General features: G+C 44.1%; 1 long non-coding RNA gene across 2 annotated transcripts; it reads left to right on the top strand.

The window, feature by feature from the left end:
* Window positions 1–977: 977 nt before the first annotated feature.
* Window positions 978–2,473, top strand: LOC132649523 (uncharacterized). 2 transcript variants are annotated; one of them, XR_009588000.1, is made up of 2 exons: window positions 978–1,173; window positions 2,115–2,473. It is a non-coding gene; the product is annotated as an uncharacterized LOC132649523 (long non-coding RNA). The 2 variants fall into 2 exon arrangements; XR_009587999.1 differs by lacking the exon at window positions 978–1,173 and adding an exon at window positions 1,233–1,573.
* Window positions 2,474–15,529: the final 13,056 nt, after the last annotated feature.

Raw genomic sequence — 15,529 nt, 5'->3', positions numbered from 1 at the left:
GCACAGAGGTTAATTACATAATTCTCTAGAGGTTTTGTATGCCTGAAACATTTCATAATGAAAAAAAGAGTGTTTTTGATGAAATAGAAGTTTTAAATCAAACATGCCACTAGATGTTCAATTACTAAACCATGAACTTTGGGAATATTTTTAGATTTGTTTTTATTTTTGTGTTCATGAGCCTGCATAAACCTATGTGCACTGTGTGGGCACCCATGGGTGCTGAACCCCTGAGGCTGGAGTTACCAATAGTCTTGAGCTAACAAGTGGATGCCGGGAACTGAACCTGGTTCTCTGGAAGAGCGGTCAGTGTTCTTAACCACTGAGCCCTGAAGGAAAAAAAGAAAAGAACTTTTACATTTTTATTTTGGTCAAAACCCGTGATTTTCAAAACAGAAAACTTAATTTCTATAAAATAGGAATGATTTTTAATGCAAATATTTTGTTATAATAATTTCCAATTTTGTTTAAAAACCAAACCTTCTCTCCAGTGGAAGGAAAGTTAAGGCGTGTTCTGTCTCCCTCCAAAATATATTGTTTTTAAAAGGGGGCGTTACAAGAAGACATTAGCTCTGCAGAAGGCAGTAATCACTATTTCATTCTTCCACCAAGTGCTGGGAGGAACCAAGGCTTCCAACAGATCGGCTCAGGCAGTTACACATTTGCACATGGTTAACCGGTTTCGTCAGTGAAATGGATTGAAACTTGCTTAAAAGTAGGAAAAGAAAACATTTGGTGCATTCCACACTTCCCCTAAGTATACTGTACCTTCAAATCCTGCTGCCTCTTGCATTCCACAGAGCTTCGAAACACCCTTTAAACTGTCTACATAAATCACTCCATCCCCAGTGTAACAGGGTTTTCTCTTCCTGGACAAAAAAAGAGGCGCTCTGACCCCAGGATGAGGATCCCGGCCCAGACAGGACCTCATGCAGGTGTGCCAGGGTCTCCATTCTGTCTGGAAGCCTGGAGAGGCAACTTCCTGTTCTCTGCCACCCGCCCACCAACGATCCTTGGTTCAAAAGCGCTATCCTCAAAATCTGGGCCTTTGTACCTCCGCGCCGCAGAAGGCAATGATTCCTGTGTGTAGAAACCCAGGATTGCATGGGGCTAAAAATGATCACTCAGAAGGTGAACACAGTAACCAAGACGGACACTAATAAGGACGGAGAGGTAAGCGCCTCCTGGTAAACAGCCTTCTCCAGGAAAGTCCTCCGTGGGCTCCCTGCAACTCACACATTCCCCTGAGCCCTTCCAAAACTGGTGACTTGTTGACAGGCACACACCCTAGGGAAGACCAACGCCGGCTTCTGGAGCTTTGAATGTTTCCTTTGCGGAGAAGCCGCCCGGCCTGCGAGGGGCGGGCCCTGGCAGGAAAGGCCTCGCAGCAACTCACCTCTCCCCGCCCAGCCGGCTGCTCCCGCTGGAGGAGGTGCAGGGGACAAGCGAAACTAGTTCATGTGTCAGCTACCCCGGGGACTTGGCGGGGCCCGGCCTGCTGCAAGCCCCAAAACACTGGCTTCTGCTCCACACATCCGTTCCTTGCCTGGCCACTGCAGGTCTGCATGCAAAGGTGATTCTCTCTCTCACACACACACACAGACACACTTCCACAAAAGTGCTTACTAGCTGCGTCTTGCATGAATGCACGAGCAAGGCCAGCCCTCTGGAGAAAGAAAAGCACTGCCTCGGAAGCCTCCATCTCTGGGCTGGCTGGGCCAAACAGCTCCTCTCTAAGGGTCTGGCTTTCCCTGGCATTGAAAGGGCTGCCTCTAGCAGGAAGGATCACCAAACTGCTCTCATATTTGCAACAGAAATCTCAGCTCCAGGCCTACAAGCCGATCGAGGCACTGCTCCCCGAAGGAGCTCCCCCATCCTCGCTGCCAAATAAGGGGGTGGGGGGAGATATAGTCTCCAGGGCTTGTTAGGGCCCCGCTGTTCTGTTCACGCAGGTCACCACCCCAGTTGCTAGCCTTGCTGTTCCGACCCCCAGATTCCAGAGTAAGCGAGTAAGAGTTGACTTCACCCTTGACTCCTTGTTTTTCTCTCCTACTGTTTTCTCAAGAGCCATTTTTCATCTTCCCGTTTCTGTCCTTGGTCTTTCTTGTTTCTAGATTCCGAAGGAACAGAGAAGAGGAGGATTAAAGGCCCAGAAGCAGGGGAAATCCTCCATTAGAAAAAAGACAAGGGCAGAGCCGGGGACTTCCGTGCTTGTTCCGCCCCCGCCTAAGTTAATAAGCTACAAGAACCAGTTGCTTCGCGTCTGGACACGCTTTGCAGTTCCATAACTACAGAACTTTCTCTCTGTGTGTCTCTCTCTGTGTCTCTTCTCCTCTTGTGTCTCCTCAGCGATCTTTGGTGCTCCTGAAGGCAAGCAGCACACCTGAATCATAAAGCTTTCAGATGCTTTTGAGTTCAAAGTTTTATTTTCTACTTTAAAGCCCTCAATAAATTAGGGCAAAGGTAGCTAGAATTCAGCCTTCAGCCCCGCCGATCCTCTGAGATTAAGGTTGGCCAAAAGCTCTACTCTTGAGAAATCAGGTGTAACAAGACCTGGGCGGAGAGATCTCGGAGTTGTTTGTAGAATGTTCCCTTCCTCTGCGGCCTGGGCTGGTCTCCCATGAGCAACCTTGCAAATTCGCCACCAGCTAAGATCCGGTCGACCTTTTTATGCAAGTCTCCAAACCGTCGGGCATTCTGACGTCCGTATCCCTGGCTAGCTCAGGTGACACACGTGGGCCAGCGCGAACTCCAGGCAGCAGGCCTTCAGTGCCTATCCCCACAGCACCCTGCCTGTGCCTGGGTCCTCTTAGAAGCCTGCTCGCCGAAACATGCTCGCCGAAACACGCACGTCGGCAACAGCATCCTCACTGTTACGGCCATATAATGTAGTCAAACATTCTGAACAAATTTAGATTGCTCCTCCGGAAAGCAATTAATTCCTCCTGACGTCTCCCTTCCCTTTAATAGAATCTTATGTGTGCCGGGGCTGTCATGTGTCAGTAACATACTTGTTTCCAAAATTCATGTTAAGACATGTGTAGTTATGGGGCGGGATCTCTCAGTGGTTAAGGGTACTTACTACTCTCGCAGAGACGCTGGGTTTGATTCCCAGCACCAAGAGCAAGTGTCCAAATACATATGTATAAATAAAAAGGAATGTTTAAAACGTTTTAGTGTAACAGCAGGAGTTAGCATTGTCACTGAACCTGCACGCGCATTCCTTGTTAGGGTAGTGCTACCGGATTTTTGAATCCTGGATGTACAGGTGCTATGTGGGGTAGGGAGGAGGGCCGCGGATGTTTCCCCATGGGGAACTGCAGGGAAGACACTGGGGGCTGAGGGCGGAGGTAGGGAGCAGTTGGAAATGTATAAGGACAGAGGGACGGTATCTTAAGGTGGCGGTATTCCAAACCCCTGCGTTGTCCACAGCCATGATAATATTCTACTCTAGAAGACCTTCCCATCAAATTGGTTTCTCAAGGTCAAAGGGGGGAAAAAACAGAGGCTTTGAGGAGAAAACAAAGAAAGAAAGCAAATCGCGCCCAGACATAAAGGAGCTCTTTCTGTGCCTTCTGTTTTGGAGGGGGTTACCTGCTGGAACCAGGAGGGACTCAAATCGCAGGCTCTTTCCCTTGAAGCTGAGGAGAGAGATGGCTCCGCCCCTTCTGGCCACCCAGACACTCCTCCTTGAACTCCCAGGACACCTGCTGCCTTACAGTTGTTTCCTAGAGGCCGGGCTTCCTATCCGGGGAGGGTGGAGCCACTGCTGAACACAGTGGCCTTCCCTGTCCAGCTGTGTGGTTTTCATTTTACCTTAGTGACCCAGAGGAAAGGAAATTTAACCAGCAGCCCGAGGAATCATAAACCAAAAGAGGAATATGAAGAATTCATCCAAGTCCCTGATTGTTCCTTTGCTCCACAAAAATCTCCTTGTCAAAGATTAGATGATGCCAAGTAGCTATCAGTTTTAAGCTGGCAAGAATATGAAACGTTTTACCAAACACTTCCCCCCTTTCTCTTCCAACTGTCCAAACAGGATTTTCCCACTTAGCAACCTATCAATCCATCCATGATTAAGACACATTAGGGGAGCCTGTGTATCAAATATTGCTATTTGTACAGTTATTAAAGTATTTGATGATTCCACTCTGCAAACGTAAATGCGGCATTTACACTATTTGAAAAGGGCATAAATAAGAAATCACCCGTGGATCCTTTAGTTTCTGCTGGAATGGCTTGTAAGATGGCCCTGTCTGAAATGGTGAGGCTAATACAGAGGTGTACTCTCAAAGCACACAGCATGGAAGCTAAACCTTCTGCATCGCTCAGTGGTTTTCCTCAAACAAAATATTAAGTAGCAGCCAAAACTAGAGTTGTGGAGGGAACACTGCATTTTTGTCACTTCAACCCGTTGGCTACTCATGTTCCTCTGAAGGCACTGGTGCTCTAGGAGGCTTAAAAGCAAGAATATAAAGTTTGCTAAAAAGAATATATGCAAGGAGCTGGAGAGATGACACAGTTGTTAAAGGGTTTGCCATGCAAACATAGGGACCTGAGTTCAATCCCCAGAACCCTGTAAACCAGATGTGGTTGTAATCTCACTACTAGGAAGGAGTAGAGAAGTGGATCCCTAGAGCTCACTGGCCAGCAAACCAAAGCCAATGAAAACCCTTGTTTCAAAAAAAAAAAAAAAAAAAAAAAAAAGGTGGACTTGCCTGAGAGATGACATCCAAGGTCATCCTCTAACCTCTGCATATGTGCACTTGAATGCAAACACATGCACATGTGCCACACATGTATGTACCCACATGCAGAAGAATGTAAAGATGTTCACACACAAGGTAAATGAAGGTGTAGGGAGAAGTCTGGAATTTTGCCTCCCTTTAAAAAACGCAGACATGTGATGAGAATGGGCTTTCCCAGGTGTAGGGATGTGGAGCTGGTTTGGACTGTCGAAAGCACCTCGCCATGATTTGCCTCGTGCCCTGGCCATAACTTGTGGCATCTTAATGCAGCAGAAGCATGGTTTTTGTTTTGTTTTCCAGCTGCAGATAATGTCTGAGACTGTGTGACCTTTGGAATTCTGGGAGCTTTTTAGAGGTTACAAATTCAAGGGCCCTGAGAGGCATGGTTGGTGGTTGTTGGCTGCCTAGAGAGGTTGGTTGTGGTTTGTTAGTAGCCATAGCCAAAGACGACACAAAAGAAAAGAAATTAGATTGAGGAATTTTCCTAATTCCTCTCTCCCCCTACCCCTGTTCCTCTCCTATCTAGTGTTAGGGGATGAAACTGGGGGGATAAAGGGTGGAAAAAAAAGAACCCACAAAGTAGCAAAGACCAGCTCTGTAAAGGCACTATTCAAGGTGGCTCACACGTGTGTTCAGTATGTTTGTGAAAAGTCATTCGCTCATATCTAGCTCTTATCTTCACCACTCATAGTTTAAAGCCTTAACTTGTGGCATTCTGTATCGGTGACGTACACAACAGACAATTATTTGTCCACAAGGTATAGATAGGTAAATGAATTTTTACATATTTAAACCTTTTCTTATTTTTCTTATTTTGTTGTTGAGTGTTTTGAGGGGGAGGAACCCTCTGTTGTTATCCTAACAAGGCAGAAAAAGGTCAAAAAAGGACCTGCTAGCCCAAAAGACCATGTGACGTGGATGAAATATTTAGATAAATATTCTGTTTCATGGAATAACAACATGATTTTACTAAATGACTGTTAAATGAGGATTAGGGTTCTGGAACAGTGGTTCTCAACCTCTGGGTCTCAAACCCTTTGGGGAATCAAACAACCCTTTCACAGGGGTCACATGTTAGATATTTCCGTTACAAGCCACAACAGTAGAAAAAAAATACAGTTCTAAAGTAGCAACAAAAATAATCTTGTGGTTTGGAGTCACCACAACATAAGGAACTGTATGTATTAAGGGGTCAAAGCTTTGGGAAGGCTGAGGACCACCGCTCTAGAGACTACTTTACCTCAAGCTCTTTTTTTTTTTTTTCCTCTGAAAACACCAACATCTTAAATGTTGAAGGCCATCATGAAATCATGTTGAGAGTTCTAGGCCAGAGCACAGGCTCAGCCCATTCCCACTACTTCATAGCCGTTAATGTAACCTTTACAGATTGGAAACTGGTCATTCACCGAATATAGGATATTTCTACATTTCCATCGCAATCAAAGAGCACGGGCTGTGTGGGACTGAAGAGGATTAGAGGACCCTTAAATACCACCTGCCCAAGGAGTTCAGGAGGCAGCGGATGGGAGAGGTCACAGTCCCAATGCCCATGCAGCATCCACAGCATGAGTCAGCACAGCCACATACACAGACAAACCCAGTCAGCACAGCCACATACACAGACAAACCCAGTCAGCACAGCCACATACACAGACAAACCCAGTCAGCACAGCCATATACACAGACAAACCCAGCCAGCACAGCCATATACACAGACAAACCCAGTCAGCACAGCCATATACACAGAGGACAAACCCAGTCAGCACAGCCATATACACAGACAAACCTAGCAAGCACGTGGCTGAGGTGGTGAATGCTCCCACAAGCGTCCCCAGAGGCTCACACTTTCCACCCTTCAGGAGCAACTTTGCCACCTGAGCCAGGAGCAAGATGAGAACGGGATGATCCCAGAAGCCTTAAATCTTGCTAAACCCACAGGGCCGTAACTTGGGCCTGTCACGCATATGTATAAATACAATAAAAGAGTCCGTCCGTGTGGTTTTCATTTAGCACGAGTGTTTACTTATATGCCACGTACATTCTCAATTGACATAACTGGACACTTGACAAGTCACATGTTTTTAAACGTTGAAATATTCTGCCTTAACTGAATTGGAGTTATTCAAGGTCTTTTTGGGCTTTTCAGGGTATATAGTGAAGAAGGATTTGCTAGGAACAAAATTAATACACTAATTCCCATTCTTATTTTTGCCAGTTTTGTTTCTGCCAGAGAATGTTTCATTCCTGTAATGACAGTTGTTGTGCTCTTAATTGATACATAATTATATTGCATGCATATCAATATTTGTAAATGCAAATAGTTTTGGAGCGGCTACTAGGAGACGCCGCTCAAAGGAGAGATGTGGGGATGTGGAGGGTTTGTGGTGGCATTACCAAGTGCATGCTGTGGACAGTGTCCTGCAGGAGTCTCTAACTAGGGACTTATACGTCCTTTAGTAAAATTCTTCAAATGAAAACACTTGTCTTTGTAGAAGCATCTGGAGAGCTTGGGGCAGAGATAATGTTTTCAGTTTGCTCACATTACATTATCCAGGATAGCCTTGATATTAAAGTACATAATATAAGTCTCATGTAAGAGTGGGTTTGCTTGTGTAAGCAAGGCCCTATAGGCCAACACGGTCAGACCAGATGTGTACTGTCAAGGTTCGATTACTGGATGAGGGTCCTTCTGCTGAATTAGAAATACAGATCCTGCTTGGGGCTGCCTTGTGTGCTTCATGTTACCGAGTTGAGAGAAGCTGCTTGCCCTGCACTTCCTACTCAGGTAGTATGTATTCCTTCTCAGGTCTCCGATGAGGTTGAAAGCTAAATGGTTTAGTCTCACAGTTAGGCTTAACTTGGGGGTTGGTCCGGTGCTGTGTATTCTAATGTTAATTGTTTTGCTCCCCAGGGTTTGATTGCTGTCATTTACAAGCAGATACTCACCCCAAAATGACTTTTTTTTTTTTTAATCCTTGCCTAAGAAATTGTCTCTGATTGGCTGCGTAAAATGCCTACATCTGGGAAGGACAGAGGTGAGGAGCGGAACTAAAGCTCGGAGGCTTTGGGGACAGAAGGATGCCAGGAGAGAGAAAGTCCTGGAGGAGAAAAAAAAGAGAAAAGTCACTATGGGACAGTTAAAGAACCATGTGGGCCAGGAGGAGGAACTCTGAAGTTTCAAACGACCCAGATGAAGAGCACAAGCAAGTATTTTGGGATTATGGATGAAAAGTAGCCCAGATAGAAATGATTAAAGCTGACGGCATGGGATGTGGGCTGGGAAATAATGAGATAGCTTAGGTGGAAATATCTGCCGAGCCCAAAGTAAAATAAGGCGTCTCTAAAAAGCTATCAGGTGTCTATGTCGTTATTGATGTGATAGCAGGATAGATAATACTGCCATAATAATTATAGGCTATTTAATAATAAATGTTAGTAGATGTTCTTATATTTTCAGCAACAAGCTTAAGTTGTTTAGGATTTAGAAAATGTTTTTAGAATATATTTTTAGGTCTAAATAAAAGTAGGTTGTTAAATATAAGCTATGATAGGAAGTAATTTGGGCACAGAAATCTGAACTCACCAGGATAGGAGAGAGAGCAGAGAACTTTTTCCCAAGTTGCCAAATACGCATGGACTGTAGACTGTAATTGAAACTCTTACATCATAGTTTTCATAGTTGTTTCGTGTTTGTTCTTACTGTATGCAGATTATTATAAGAGAAAGACCAAATGAGGGGATTGTTGGGGGCTGGTCTGGTGCTGTTCTAATACCAAATATTGGACCCCAAGATCTGGTTGCCATTGAGACCAGTACACGCTAAGGTACACTGGTCTTTGTTCTGTTATCCTTGCTCTACCTAATTGAAACTTAATTGGCTAATAAAGCTGTTGAAGACTGTAACTGGACAGAAGAGAAGTAGGCAGAGTAGATTCTGGGCCGTGGAATCTCAGAGGGACCGCAAGTCCCGGAGGAGGGAGAGAGGAAGCATAAGGAAAGCAGGAGAGGAGGCTGGAGAAAAAGGAGGGGCAGAATGGACCATGAGGGCCGGCTTGATGGAACAGAAGCAGACCAGGCAGGAACAACTATGGCAAGTAACTCGGGGTGTGTAGCTGGGAAATAGCAAAATAGTCTAGAGGGTTGACATCTGCCCAGTTACTGAGCTTTAAAGCTTATTTAAATTTAAAATGTCTCTGTCTCAATTATTTGGGAACTAGCTGGGGTAGAGAAGCCCTCAAGAGTCTAAAATTCTTTCCACAATACTGGGCACTGAATTTTTGTTCTTTATCAGCATTGCTGAAGCATAATCTACATAACATAGAATTCATCTATTGTGTAAATAACACTGCAACACCGTTATTATCAGGGATTTTATGCAGGTGTGAGGCCATCGCTATAGTCCAGCTCCTAGAACATTTCCATGACCCTAAAATCCCCTCATCTGCAGTCAATCCCTGACCTTAACCCCAGCCTCAAATAGTCATTCTTGTATCGTTTGTATCTACAGACTTGCCTTCCTGGACATTGCCTATAAATGGAGCTACAGAGGGAACCTTTATTATTCTGCATATTGCCCTGTGTGCTTCTCTGCTGCCATAAACACTGACCAAAAACAACTCGGGGAAGGAAAGGGCATATTTGATTTCCAGGTTATAGTGTGTTATGGAACAAAGCCAAGACAGGAACCTGGAGGCAGGAACTGAAGGAGAGACCCAAGGAAGAACACTGCTGGCGGGCTTGCTCCTCCTGGTGTCCTCAGCTTTTTCTGCCACAGCCCACACACAGCTGCCCAGAATGGCACCACCCATAGTGGGCTGGGCCATCACACGTGAATCAGCAATAAAGAAATTGCCCCACACACTTGCCCACAGGCTAATCTGACAGAGGAAATGCCTCAGTTGAGATTGACTTTTTCCTGGAATATCTAGGTTCGTGTCAGGATGACAAAAATTATAAATAAATAAAAATTTTAGAAGTTCCACATAGGCTTTTGAGAGCCGGGTGTTGTCTGGGTTTCTTTTACATAAGCAATCTAATGCGTGCCTGTGAGTGAGCACGTGTCTTCATTTCTCTCAGGTAGAGTTCTACAGTGAAATGTTGGGTTTTGCTGGTGAGTTTGCGGAACCTTTTCAACAAGTGCCAACCTGTAACCCAAGGCGGCAATATCACTTTGCCTTCTTTCCAGCACTGATAGGGCTGTGTGTCTGTCCCCTGCTTCCTTTGTTCTGTGTGCTTCTGGCCTCTCTGGGACCCCCTGCCTCTCTGAGGACTGCCATCCTGGTGGTTCTGTGATGCTCCTCCTCTCACTTTTGTTTTGATTTGCATTTCCCCAATGACGAAAGAGGCTCAGAATCTCCTCCTCTGATCTGCCTTTGTCTCCTTTACTTCTATTCTGTTACTGGTCATTAAACCGTGCTGATTGCTATATTGCTGAGTTGAATATGATTTAGATCTTTAATCATTAATTGCCACTTTACCTAGCCCTGACTTGCTGCCTTCTTATTGTTTGGTCTTCCACTGTTTTTAAATTTCTGGGCCTTCAGTCAACTTTTGGTGCATATGTATTTTACACACACAAACTTGATTTTTAGTCGGACTCCAAGGTGTCTCAGCAAGAAAAGGTGCTTGCTTGATCTGAGGTCCCCGTTTGCGGAAGGAAAGAACTGACTCTTTCAAGTTGTGTGACTTCCACCCAGCTGTTATAGCATACGCACATCTGTGAATACACATGATTAAAAACATGTAATTTTAAAACTTAAACTATGCTGACTCTTAACAGAAGAGCAGTTTTGCCTCATTTTTTGTAAAGCAAATACTCTGAAAACGTAGGTTTTTAATGAAAGTTGTTGTTGGGGCTGGAGAGCACTGGCTGCTCTTCTAAAGGTCCTGAGTTCAATTCCCAGCAACCCTGATGGCTCACACCATCTGTGAGATTCGGGGTCCTCTTCTAGCAAGCAGAAAGACAGAACAATGTATACACAATAAATAAATAAATCTTTAAAGAAAGATTCAGAATGCCTTTTTTAAAAGAAGTTGTTGCCATAGCTGGTTGCACTGGTGCGCTCCTTTAAACCCAGCACCTGGGACATGGAAGCAGGCAGATCTCTGTGAGTTTGAGGCCAGCCTGTCTTCAGAGTGAGTTCCAGGACAACCAGAGCTACATAGTGAGACCTTATCTCAAAAACAAAACAAGAAAAAAAAACCTATTTCATACATGATAAAAAGCTTGTTTTTATGAAAACAGTTTCAGAGCACCTGGAATGTTCACTGTCTGAGTTGTGTTGATCATCAGAGGCTTTGGTTTAAAAACCATTTTGAGAGGAAGGCATGCTTCAGAGTACAAAGTCGGACAAAGAATTAATCACCAGAGAAAAGTTGAAAAAAAATTTTTTAAAGACATTATAATCTAAGGTAATTAATATTTTTAAATAAGATAAATTTGAATTTTAGGGACTTTGTTTCTCTTCAAATGTGTTCGGATACCTTAACAATAAGAACAAGAACTTCAAACACAAAAAAACATAACTGATCACAAATGGGCAGTTCTCAAGTGTACCCGAGAGTAGGCAGAAAACCAATTGCATACCTTAGTTATGAACAATGCTTTGGGATCCAAAGAAAATGTTTAAATAGAAACATATAAGCCCAAATGTAAATCAACAGCAATGGCCCCTATCAGTAGTAAATAGCATGGGGGAAGGGGTAACTTTTGAGCCCTACCTGGAAGGACGCCAAGGATATACACTTGAGAATATTTTAAGGTAATTAGCATTTTTGTCTCTGTGTCAGTTAAAGTAGGCTTTTGCCGGCTACTAATTTTCTTTGGGTTACTGAGACCATTGTATGAATGAAGGGCTTTTAAAGGCCATTGATATTGTGCAAACAGAGGTGCAAATTAGGGAGGGCACGTTCATAAGAAAAGAGGGCTCATAAGAGCTTAAGAACCCAGAACCTGTTTCTATTTTAGATGGAGAGAAAACACATCAATCTTGCTTTTAGAATATTTTCAATTAAAACGAACAGCACAGCAAGTGCTAGCAAAGGCTGTGGCCGGAAGGGTTTTGAATAATTCTGCTGTGCCATCCTTGCATCGAAACAGATACACATATAACAGGACTGAAATATAATCTGAAATCCCGGAGGACCGAGATCACTGAGCTGATGAAGAAGTTGCAGAAGAAAAGAAATAGGAAACTAGACCATCTGTTTCACTTTTCAACCTTCAGCGTGCGGGACTCGGAAGAGGGTGGGGTTTAAAACCGGAAGCAATGCAGTGTGTGGCTCCAGCGCAGCCTTAACTCCCCCTCTTCTCAGTAATCCATAGCATCTGCAAGCCTAGCTCCCTGTGTTCAAAACAAAGCCCACGTCAGCCCGGAACTGAGCCCCCTTCTCCCCACTGGAGATACCGGGAGTGGATTTCTCCCAGCCCCACGCAGAGTCCCCTGTCTAATCGGAGGAAGCAAGGAGAGGTGGCTAATCTGCCAGGCAAGCGCTCAAAGAATTTAACTACGGTTTGCATGGACAGCTCCACACATCAGTCTAATCTACTGCTGTTTTGGCCACTATTTCCATTGCCTAAGATCATAGGAGATCGTGGTGCCTGCGTGTGTCTGTATGTGCATGAATGTGTTAGCATATATTCTGGCATCAATACATGTATCCACATGTGTACTCACGCATGAGGAGGGAGACTAGTCAGCATTAAGGTTGCTCCTAAGGACCACCCACTCTATTCTTGGTGAATTTTTTGTTTGATTTTGTTTTTTTTCTGGTTTGGTTTGCTTGGTTTTTTTTTTTTTAGTTAATCATTATTCATTTTTATATTTTAAGATTTATTTTATTTGTGTGTGTGTGTATGTGTGTGTGTGACACGGGTGTGCCAGTGCTCCCTGAGCCCAGTAGAGGGCTTTAGATCCTCTGGAGCCAAAGTATAGGTAGTTGTAAGCCAAGCGGTGGATTCTGGGAACCCAGCTGGGGTCCTCTAGAAGAACAGCGAGCGTTCAACTGCTCAGCCACTTGTCTTTGGAGTCAGGGTCTCTCACTGGGAGGTGGAGTTTGTTGGCTAGGCAGATTGAGCAGCGAGCCACAGAGACCTGCCTGTCTCCGACTCATCAGTACTGGGACACAGGGTGTTCACCGCCACTCCTGGTGAGTGCACCCAGGTTGTGAGATCAAGGCCTTCATGCTCTCATGGCTGGCTGAGCTACCTCCCCAGCCTCACATTATATTTTTCATAGCTACTTATAAAGACATCACAAAACATTATCTCCAAAGCTGCCTTTATTTCAGAATTATAGCTACGGAAGCACCCAGGGTTCCCACGGTGTTTGCAAAATAGAAACCCACGAACTGAAACAGTGAAGAGCTGGGAAAGCAAAGACTTAGTCTCAAAGAAAAGCCATTGCTTCTCAACATTCTGCCACGGACCCCATGCCGAGCTGCTGCACTGCGCTGGATTTTGAATTTTGGGGTTTCAGGTAGAGCCCAAAGATTGTAACTGTTAACAATAAAATTTAAAGAAAGTCAGAGGAATGAGCAAAAGGTCTACAGTGAGTCCTCTGTAAATATATCCTGTCTTGAGCTCAGGATGACAGAATTGTGAGCTTGGCTTGGAGTTTGTCTATTATAACTTTAAAGCTTTCTTTGAGGGAGACACATAGGCTCCTGTCTGAGATAGAATGTCTGTTGCTATGTAAAGGTTTGTACTTAACTATATTACAGCATTGTCAGGGATTAAAAATAAAACATTTATAGACTATACTTCAGATAGTAGAGAAGTATTTTAAAGGCCTTTTCTATATCACATATGTCATGAGGTGTCACCATTCCACTGTCCAGTCCCATCTTACAAAAACAGATGATGATCTTTGAGATGACAAAATTCACCTCTGCATTACATTTCTCATTTCTCTCCAAGCTCTGGCATTGTCTCCATAAGACAGCTGTCCTTTTGGTGTGTCGCATAGTTTCCCTTCTCGGTGAGTAGATTTGACACTGTGATTGTATTGTGAACTCTCGCTGTTCGTGAGTCCAGCTCTATATGAACTGGCAAGGGGAGGTCCTCTGGTTTGTCATAATCTTGGCCCTTCCAGGCAGATGTCACAGTTTAGAAGCACTCTAACAATGATCAGCTTTGGCATTTCCCGTACTATCCAATACTATCTGCACCATTGTTTGTGGCTCTGTTGGCTGTCTTGGTTCTGTGGTGCTCCTACAGTCGTGTGGAAGGAGGCGGAAACTCACAGAACAGAGAGTATGGACACACCTCCATCATGAGCGGTGTGGCCTCTAGCAGGCTTTTTAATATTTCTTGGCCTGGCATTCTACAAATAGTGACAAGACTATGACCGATAACTAACCCATATCTATGAAGACACTCTGGCCTTTAGCAAGGAATAAGTATGATCCTCTTTTATCTATTAAAAGAACAGTTTGGTTCTGGATAACACAAATGTAACGTGGGGTTGGGAAAATAACTCAGAAAGCACTGGCTTTTCCAACATAAGGATCTGGTTTCGCCTTGCATGATGGTTTGTGCCCCAGATCCCAGCAACACCAGCGCTGGGGACATGGAGCCAGGCAGATCCATAGGCTTGCTAGTCAAGCAGCCTAGCCTACTTGCTAAGCTCCAGACCAATGAGACATCGTGTCTTGAAACAAAAAAATGACAAATTCCTTAGAACTACATCTGATGTCGGTTAGGCTCCAAACACAGGCGTATGGACACATACATATATGCACACTCATGCATGTGTGCTCGGACAGACAGTGGAACTGTTTCTACATTAACAACTTTAAAGCAGTGTGCCCTCCTTGTCTATAATGTACATAGACCACCAAATCCGGAAAGAGATCCGGGACAGCTCTGGCGACAGACCTGACCTACGCCAGGCTTCACCAGCATACCAGGTTTCATAAAGGTAAACATACCAAAAGAGACCAGGAGCCCATTGTGCACACTGAAGCGGATGCCCGAGCTGAACCAAGCCAGACGCGGCTCTCGCTGTCGGAGGTGGTGTTTCAAATCCAGCAAAGCCACTCCGAGTTCACACAGGTTGTACCTTGGTACTGTTAAGTCAGTGTGGCTGAAACTGAACAGTACTTTTGCCACTGTTGTTCTTTAAGTGCTGTTCAAAACATATTTTATCTCCATACTACCTTTAGTGTGGTCAAACTCGCCTATAAATATTATCTAATTTATTCTTGTAACATCCCTAAGAGATAGGAGGCATTCATCTTTGTTATTAGCATCTGGCATGAGCAGATTCACATTTACTTTACTGAAAATCACCAGAAATAAATCTCATAGAGACACTAATGGAAAATATAATAGGAGATAAATACAGGTATGCTTGCAAATGAAGATATTTTCCCTCCTTTGAAATCTGTTGACTAAAAAGATAAAAAGTAGAACAACTTATGATGATTGAATAGTAATAAAAAAAAACAGCATTTAATCTAAATCTCCCTTTCCTGTGATTACAGCATGCTAAATATTGCTCGATTCTAGGGAGTCTGCTGATGAGCTATGTAAATGTTTTCCAATAAAATTAAATAGAATTAGATTTAGAAAGAGAATGCTAATGTTTTGATGGCTTTTAAGGAGTCTTCTTTTCAAACTTTCCAGGGAAATATTTACGACAATGCCATTGTCGCCACAGTCCCAGAGGAATGAATGCCATCATTTCCATGTGCTGAGAAAAGACAGAAGCAACCAAGATGTCCAAGACATCTGTGTCACCCGCGATGCTTTGTTGTTAATTCTCTTCGTGTCTTTTGCC

The sequence above is a fragment of the Meriones unguiculatus genome, chromosome 20 (genome assembly GCF_030254825.1).
Source record: "Meriones unguiculatus strain TT.TT164.6M chromosome 20, Bangor_MerUng_6.1, whole genome shotgun sequence".
NCBI lineage: Eukaryota > Metazoa > Chordata > Mammalia > Rodentia > Muridae > Meriones > Meriones unguiculatus.
Note: the sequence above shows the minus strand (reverse complement) of the source record. Positions and strands in the feature narration are given on the sequence as shown.